This window comes from Ascidia mentula, chromosome 3, assembly GCF_947561715.1.
Source record: "Ascidia mentula chromosome 3, kaAscMent1.1, whole genome shotgun sequence".
In the NCBI taxonomy this organism is placed as follows: Eukaryota; Metazoa; Chordata; class Ascidiacea; order Phlebobranchia; family Ascidiidae; genus Ascidia; species Ascidia mentula.
The window spans coordinates 16,508,246-16,516,908 of NC_138568.1; the positions used below are offsets into that span (position 1 = coordinate 16,508,246).

At 39.4% G+C, this 8,663-nt stretch overlaps 3 non-coding genes across 3 annotated transcripts; 1 reads left to right on the forward strand and 2 right to left on the reverse strand.

Annotated features, from left to right (window-relative positions):
• Positions 1-413: 413 nt before the first annotated feature.
• Positions 414-487, reverse strand: Trnat-ggu (transfer RNA threonine (anticodon GGU)). The gene has a single exon. It is a non-coding gene; the product is annotated as a tRNA-Thr (tRNA).
• A 292-nt stretch (positions 488-779) lies between these two features.
• On the reverse strand, positions 780-853 carry Trnat-ggu (transfer RNA threonine (anticodon GGU)). Its single transcript has one exon. It is a non-coding gene; the product is annotated as a tRNA-Thr (tRNA).
• Positions 854-1,306: 453 nt separating this feature from the next.
• Positions 1,307-1,380, forward strand: Trnat-ggu (transfer RNA threonine (anticodon GGU)). Its single transcript has one exon. It is a non-coding gene; the product is annotated as a tRNA-Thr (tRNA).
• Positions 1,381-8,663: the final 7,283 nt, after the last annotated feature.

The following is an 8,663-nucleotide window of genomic DNA, read 5'->3' on the forward strand; positions in this document are numbered from 1 at the left end:
GAACATTAGAGTTCCTTCGATATAATTCAATGATAACGTAGCAATTCGACAAAAAATAGATTCTCTCTGTTTGCCGTGTTCATGTCAACCGACGTTTTTCATAGTAACATTTTTTCACTGCAAACATTTCTCATAACATTGTTATGAAGACAAAAATATTTAAACTATAAATTTTGAAATCTAACGACAGTAAAAATCTTAAAGTGTACACAGCATTCTTGTTGCGTTAACGTACGTAAATGGCATGCGAAAACGAACCGACAGATTACGCACGTAAACGGAACGAATTTTTGTCCCGAACTATCCGTTAAAAGGCACTATCATGAGGTTTTCAGGCTTTGCAGCCCAGGCAATGCAGCCTAGCTGGATCAGCCACTTTTTCCTGACAAGTCGGAGCAAGATTTGAAAAATCAAGCTCCCGGTGAGGTTTGAACTCACGACCCTGGGCTAACCAGGCCCAACGCTCTACCAACTGAGCTACAGGAGCTCAGTGGTTTCACGGGGTATATTGTGGCCAAGGTACACTGGTGCGCAAGCGCACAACTTGCCAGGCAACCTTCACATATACGTAGGGGATCTCTACCACCGTATCAGATAACGCAGTAATATTTCATGCAATGGCATGATAGGCAGGATCGCCCCACTGCGCAGGTCCTTGCTTGGCGATCACAGCTAACGTATCGCGATCATGAGGTTTTCAGGCTTTGCAGCCCAGGCAATGCAGCCTAGCTGGATCAGCCACTTTTTCCTGACAAGTCGGAGCAAGATTTGAAAAATCAAGCTCCCGGTGAGGTTTGAACTCACGACCCTGGGCTAACCAGGCCCAACGCTCTACCAACTGAGCTACAGGAGCTCAGTGGTTTCACGGGGTATATTGTGGCCAAGGTACACTGGTGCGCAAGCGCACAACTTGCCAGGCAACCTTCACATATACGTAGGGGATCTCTACCACCGTATCAGATAACGCAGTAATATTTCAAGCAATGGCATGATAGGCAGGATCGCCCCACTGCGCAGGTCCTTGCTTGGCGATCACTTTTTCAACGAAAAAGTGGCTGATCCAGCTAGGCTGCATTGCCTGGGCTGCAAAGCCTGAAAACCTCATGATCGCGATACGTTAGCTGTGATCGCCAAGCAAGGACCTGCGCAGTGGGGCGATCCTGCCTATCATGCCATTGCATGAAATATTACTGCGTTATCTGATACGGTGGTAGAGATCCCCTACGTATATGTGAAGGTTGCCTGGCAAGTTGTGCGCTTGCGCACCAGTGTACCTTGGCCACAATATACCCCGTGAAACCACTGAGCTCCTGTAGCTCAGTTGGTAGAGCGTTGGGCCTGGTTAGCCCAGGGTCGTGAGTTCAAACCTCACCGGGAGCTTGATTTTTCAAATCTTGCTCCGACTTGTCAGGAAAAAGTGGCTGATCCAGCTAGGCTGCATTGCCTGGGCTGCAAAGCCTGAAAAACTCATGATCGCGATACGTTAGCTGTGATCGCCAAGCAAGGACCTGCGCAGTGGGGCGATCCTGCCTATCATGCCATTGCATGAAATATTACTGCGTTAAAAGGCACTATTCACAGTATCCGTTATCGTTCGAATTTACGCCTGGTTGCGCAGGTCGCTGGGAGAACAAATCCAACTGCTGTGTGTGTAAACAGTTTCAAAAATATAATTTTAATTATTCTCCATGTAAAATACCCTAAGCCAACACACGTCTATAAGCCAACTATTGCATTGTAATTTTCCATTTAATAGCGCTAGCCTTCGAACTAAAACTTTTCAAGTCAAATTTTATACTTTCTGGTTCGTCCCTATTGACGGATCCACATGTTTACTTTTATCACATAAAACTGTTTTTTCGACAAAAAATGTTAAAATTTGACTGGTTTACAGCAAAGTAGAATCGGTATGGATAGTAAAGCACACGATGGCGCTAAAGGTTTTCCGTTATTATAAAGCCTTTTTTCCTCCCAGACCAAAATCACTTATACTCGGGAACATATGAAAACACAAAAATTTGATATTGCAAGTTGTGAGTCAGGATTTAAACAGCATGGAAAGGAAATTACACATTTCGTTACTTGTCTTGATATTGTGTGGATTGTACTTTCGTTCTCACGGAAAAGCGTTCAACGATAAAAGGGATTCGGACATGGTGAGACCTCCTTTGGGATTCAAGGATAATGCAGGAAATCGACAAAAAAGAGATTCGGATATGGTGGGACCTCCAAATGGATTCAAGAATAATGCAGAAACTCGACAAAAAAGAGATTCGGATATGGTGAGACCTCCAATGGGATTCAAGGATAATGCAGGAAATCGACAAAAAAGAGATTCGGATATGGTGGGACCTCCAAATGGATTCAAGAATAATGCAGGAAATCGACAAAAAAGAGATTCGGATATGGTGAGACCTCCAATGGGATTCGAGGATAATGCAGAAACTCGACAAAAAAGAGAATCGGATATGGTGGCACCTCCACCAGGATTCAAGGATAATGCAGAAGATCGACAAAAAAGAGATTCGGATATGGTGAAACCTCCAATGGGATTCAAGGATAATGCAGGAAATCGACAAAAAAGAGATTCGGATATGGTGAGACCTCCAATGGGATTCAAGGATAATGCAGAAACTCGACAAAAAAGAGAATCGGATATGGTGGCACCTCCACCAGGATTCAAGGATAATGCAGAAGATCGACAAAAAAGAGATTCGGATAGGGTGAGACCCCCAAATGGATTCAAGAATAATGCAGAAACTCGCCAAAAAGAGATTCGGATATGGTGAAACCTCCATCGGGATTCAAGGATAATGCAGAAAATCGACAAAAAAGAGATTCGGATATGGTGGCACCTCCACCAGGATTCAAGGATAATGCAGAAGATCGACAAAAAAGAGATTCGGATATGGTGAGACCTCCAAATGGATTCAAGAATAATGCAGAAACTCGACAAAAAAGAGATTCGGATATGGTGGCACCTCCACCAGGATTCAAGGATAATGCAGAAGATCGACAAAAAAGAGATTCGGATATGGTGAGACCTCCAAATGGATTCAAGAATAATGCAGAAAATCGACAAAAAAGAGATTCGGATATGGTTGCACCTCCACCAGGATTCAAGGACAATGCAGAAGATCGACAAAAAAGAGATTCGGATATGGTGGGACCTCCAAATGGATTCAAGGATAATGCAGAAACTCGACAAAAAAGAGATTCGGATATGGTGAAACCTCCATCGGGATTCAAGGATAATGCAGAAAATCGACAAAAAAGAGATTCGGATATGGTGGCACCTCCACCAGGATTCAAGGATAATGCAGAAGATCGACAAAAAAGAGATTCGGATATGGTGAGACCCCCAAATGGAATGAAGGAAAACACAGAAATATCCCCTCTGCGGGGATTACGGAAGGACTGCAATTAAGGAAAATACTAAATTTTCCTTAAAAAACGTGTATATTTTGACTTTAATCTGCCTAAGCTGTAAAAAAACACATACAAAACCGAACACAAACGTTTTGTGTGAACTTTTCTGAGTTATTTCACACATTTCAGAACCGCTTGTGTACCTAGTGGATCAATAGGTAAGGACTGGAACAAGTTTACTAAATATTATTGGTCTCCAAAACACAAAATAAAAAAATTATAGAGCGCATTAAAAGTAATTAAATAAGTTAAAGTTGAGATTTACGAACAATGGAATATCCTCGTCCCAACCAAACGCGAGGTTTGTCCCACCATGTCTTGGTCCAATGCACATCCACAAAGATGCCTAACAAAATTTCGTGCTGAATACGGCTAAGTGAACGCCATGTCAGCAAAAACAAACTTGACACACCTTAAATTACAACTTTGGCAGCTTTGTATCCGATTTTTGGATGGGCAGGCAAGCGGAACCCTTTTTAGTAAAAAACAATTATCGGTTGAATTTTCAATTGTATCTGTAATCACCACACAGAGTTTGGCATTGCAGATTTTCCTAAATATGTGCTTTTTTGCTTTATTTATAAATTATTTTGATATACCAATCATTAAACGACTGAGTAAGTTTAAATTTTTGGCAACAGTTTCATGAGTTGTTGGTCGCGCCAATCTTATACTCAAACAAGAGGTGAGACATTAATTGAAATAAAGCCACGTATTTCCAATTTACATTGTGTCTCCACAAACGCTTCTGTGAATAATGTTTTGATGGATAAATGTTTAAAAATCTGGAAAATCTATCAAAAGGTAGAATTGTAATCCGAGAAAAAAGTGTAAATGACGATTTACATAGTGATGTATTAACTATTTGTAACACTACGCTTATCTCGCTTAGCTGTAAAAAGCAAATACAAAACAAAACACAAAAATTTTGTATGAACATTTTTACTTTATCATAAAGATTTCTGAAAAGTTTAAAGGCGACGAAAAAAAAGAATTAGATTATGTGCAACAAAATTTGTTAAAATCCAGAACACAATTAATTATAAGAAATAAAAAGGCATATCTACAGTCTTTTCAAGTCCTGGACCAAAAGAATGTCCAAATCACGACACGGTCCAATGCACGTCTGTAAGTGCGAGATGACTAACCCAAAATTGCGGAACACTGCAGAGTGAACCCCAAGTCAGCAAAAACAAATATGACACTCCTCCAAATACAGCTTTGTAGCCTATTTTTGGATGGGCAAGCAAGCGGAACTCTTTCGCGTGATCTCGGACAAAGAACAATTTACGTTCCAGTTCTTTTTCTGTTTTGGCTCCATAAATTTTTTTTTTTGACAATGTAGGCTTTCCTGAAAATTAGGCCAAAATAGTAGAAATTGTGCCTTGTTTTACTTGATATACCAATGGCATACGAATTCGACTTTTAGATCCAACACAGTAAAAATTACGTACGCAACATTTTAGCCGCCATGTCTACGCAGCTTCTCCTTGATCTTAGGTAAAAAGTATATGTGCCATGCCTGACGATTTGATAATTATATTTCCTACCCTGTTTTTTTTCACAAATTTTGTGCTACGATAACGACTTTTTATTTTTGCGTAATTACCATGATCAGAATTATGTAAAGGTGCAAAAATTCTGTGTGTATATTAGACTTGTCAGGAATTCTGTACAAATAGAAAACAATGGAAAGCATTTAACCATAAGTTAAAATTCCAACGCCACATCTGTCTCCACAAGCTTTTCGTAGAGACTCGCGTGCAACGTTGTCACGCTCAAGTTCCACACAATGTTAGTACATCCGGTCCGGCGGACAAAACCTTAACCCCAAGACAACTTGCTTTGGTCGTGAAAACCTTGTAGCCTTCTGATTCATTGGTCGTCCTTCAAACGGGAGTTATGTGTGCACTTTTCTTAATAAGTTTTAAATCTATTTTCAACTAATTAAATTAGATTTTGTTTATATATAAATATGATTGTTTAATTAAGCAAAAAAAACTGTCGTTAGTAACTCGCCCATAACTTTTGGACAGCATAAATCTTGTTGTTTTTTCGCAATATGTGCAATTTGATAATGAAATATTTTTTTAATACCCCAATCTTGGAAGCCAGTTTAGCCAGGAAAAAATCCCAATCACGTTTTCCATCTGTTATATTGGTAGGGCGCTGGGCCACAAAGCCTGTCCTGAGGTGATTTTTTTTATTGTCGATGAGTCGTAAACGAATGTGCTCTCTAGTTCGCTCTTGCGGTCAAACTCAAATGTCCTGAACATAACGTCAGATTAACACAATAGATTATAAAAGTCTGTTCCACAATGGAGTTCGCGGAACTTGAACTGAAAGTGTCATGGGTTAATAGCTAGTTGATACAAAGTGTTCCTGATATGATTTAAGTCGTAGTGCAGCTGACGCATTTGCAACGAATTCAATAGTTAACAAATCTAATTGATGCATAAAGGTCATATTGTTATGTCACGAAAGCGAAGTTGGTCGTTGTGTTGTGTGTTATTTCCAGTATATCGTCGTTGCTGGCGTAGGTCCAAGTCTGACCATGTCAACGCCAGTGTGCTTTGCCTTCAATGTATGTTGTAAAAAGGATTGAAGTTAACATTGCCTGTCTTGTGTCTTCATATTGGCACTCGGTATGAATAAAATTATATATATATATTTTAAGCCCAAGACTCATGCCCTTTAAAGGCCAAGGACCCTAAACTCTTGTGTGTGAGGTTCACCTAGGACTTCTATACCTAAACTGAACGCTACGTATTGCGGGATACGTTCTTCAACGGTTGTAAGCAACACTCACGACAGCAATCATTTTTATTTTTGCGCATGCTGGTTGCAAACGCAAGTGATGTGAAAGTGTCGTTCCGTTGTTTTGCTGCGTTCTTCCAAACTTGGCCCATGTCAAGTCAATCATTATATTAGGTGACCACATTTTCGATGGTGAAGTTAGTGAGTTTTGAAAACAATACGCTTGACGTTATCATATATGATAGTATTTAGAGTGGTTATCAATCGCGTTTTAATAGAAGATTTCAATAAAAAATGCAGACATTTTTTGGTTTTATGAAACTATATCGACAATAAATAAAGGAATGCCTCTGAATGTTGTTGTATGCTGTTAACGTTAACTTCTTCCCAGTCGAGCATATTGAAAAAATACAATCTGCTTTATCTGCACAACTCATGAATTAAGGTACGGCCGAAATTTTCTCCTATCAATGCAGACAAGCAGTGGCCCGCGTAGTGGTAATATTACCTGCGACCTGCACATGCCTAACAAGTATATCTTCAATGTGTGTGTTAAGCAGATGGTTCAAGTTTGTGTGTCCTAAAAAGCAGGCATGCAAATGCAGATCCTTGACAGGTAAGGAATTTAGCAATCGGACCTGAAATGCGTTCATATTTCCCGATTACAAGTTTCATACTTGTTACGTGTCTGAGCATAGCATCAGCGTGTTTTATAATTTGATGGTTCAAGTGGAATCTGTGGCGGAAATATGTGTGCCTGCTAGTGCAAATGCTAGCGCAGTGTTACAGTCACCAGCTGCAATAATGATAGCTTACAGGTCGAAACCGTGTGTACATCCTGTCTGCAGCTGTAGATTTATGTTTTCTTTTGCAGCATAAATTAGGGTTTATCGACAGAAATTTGACAGTTGACTGTAGCAAAATAGAATCGGTATGGTAAGGAAAGCACGCGATGGCGCTAAAGAGTTGTATCAACTTAATTTCGATCATTTATGAAGTCTCTTTTTCCCCAGGTCTGGGAGAAAAAAAGACCTAATGAATGATCGACGTTTATGTTCATATGGAAATTCGTCAAAAAATGGATTCGGACTTTGTGAGGCCTCAACACGGATTGAACAACAACCCAGAAAATCAACAAAAAAGTGATTCGGATATTTTGTTACCTCCCTTTATATGCAATGCAAAATATAGAGGAAACAAAGATTGGGATATTGTGAAACCTCAATGATAATCCAGAAATAGACCATCCGACAGGATTAGGCAGGGACTAAATTTGTGAAAATCAACTAACCTTTCTTTAACACGCGTAGATTGTTTACTAACAGACAGGAAATAGTAATTTAGCTTCCTTTGCAATGTGTTTAGCGCAATGGTGTGAAACATTTTACCCAATTTACTTACCCAATTAATTTTCCGAAACCATTGATTAAAATGTGAGAAGTATAACTCACCATGTAAAACTAGAACAGCCATATTTGTATGTAATAAGAGAAGTGGTTCTTTTTCTCAAAGAGCTTCAAGAAGATTTTTGAAATTGGGCGTAGCAAAATAGAAACATTATGTTAATGATAGCACACGATGGCGCTAAAGGAGTGAATCCACTTAATATCCGTCTTTAAAATCCCTTTTTCTCCCCGACCAAATTCACTTATACTTGGGAACGCACGAAAACACGAGTATTAGGTATTGTTAGTTGAGAGTCAGGATTTAAACAGCATGAAAATGAAAGCACACATTACGTTACTTTTCTTGATTTTGTGTGGATTGTGCTTTTGTTCTCACGGAAAATCATTCAACGATAAAAGGGATTCGGATATGGTGAAACTTCCATCGGGATTCAAGGATAATGCAGAAAATCGACAAAAAAGAGATTCGGATATGGTTGGACCTCCAAACGGATTCAACGATAACGCAGAAAATCGACAAAAAAGAGATTCGGATATGGTGGGACCTCCAAACGGATTCAACGATAACGCAGAAAATCGACAAAAAAGAGATTCGGATATGGTGGGACCTCCAAACGGATTCAACGATAACGCAGAAAATCGACAAAAAAGAGATTCGGATATGGTGGCACCTCCAAACGGATTCAACGATAACGCAGAAAATCGACAAAAAAGGGATTCGGATATGGTAAAACCTCCAATGGGATTCAACGAATACGCAGGAATAGTGCCTCCGCGGGGATTACGCAAGGAATAAAATTGAGAAAAAATAGTAAACTCTCCTTGAAATGTGTAGATTTTAACTAACTCAAATGAAACGTAGTAGCTTGGCTTCGTATATACCGTGTTTAGGCCTGCCGACGTTATTCAAAGTAACATTTATTACTGCAAACATTTCTCATAATATTGTTACAAAGAAACAAATTTTGAAATCTAACCTTCAAAATGTAACGACATGAAATAATTAATCTTTAAAAAAAGGAAAAATGGCGATTTAAATTGTGATTTTGCAACTTGCAGATTTCCGTAAAC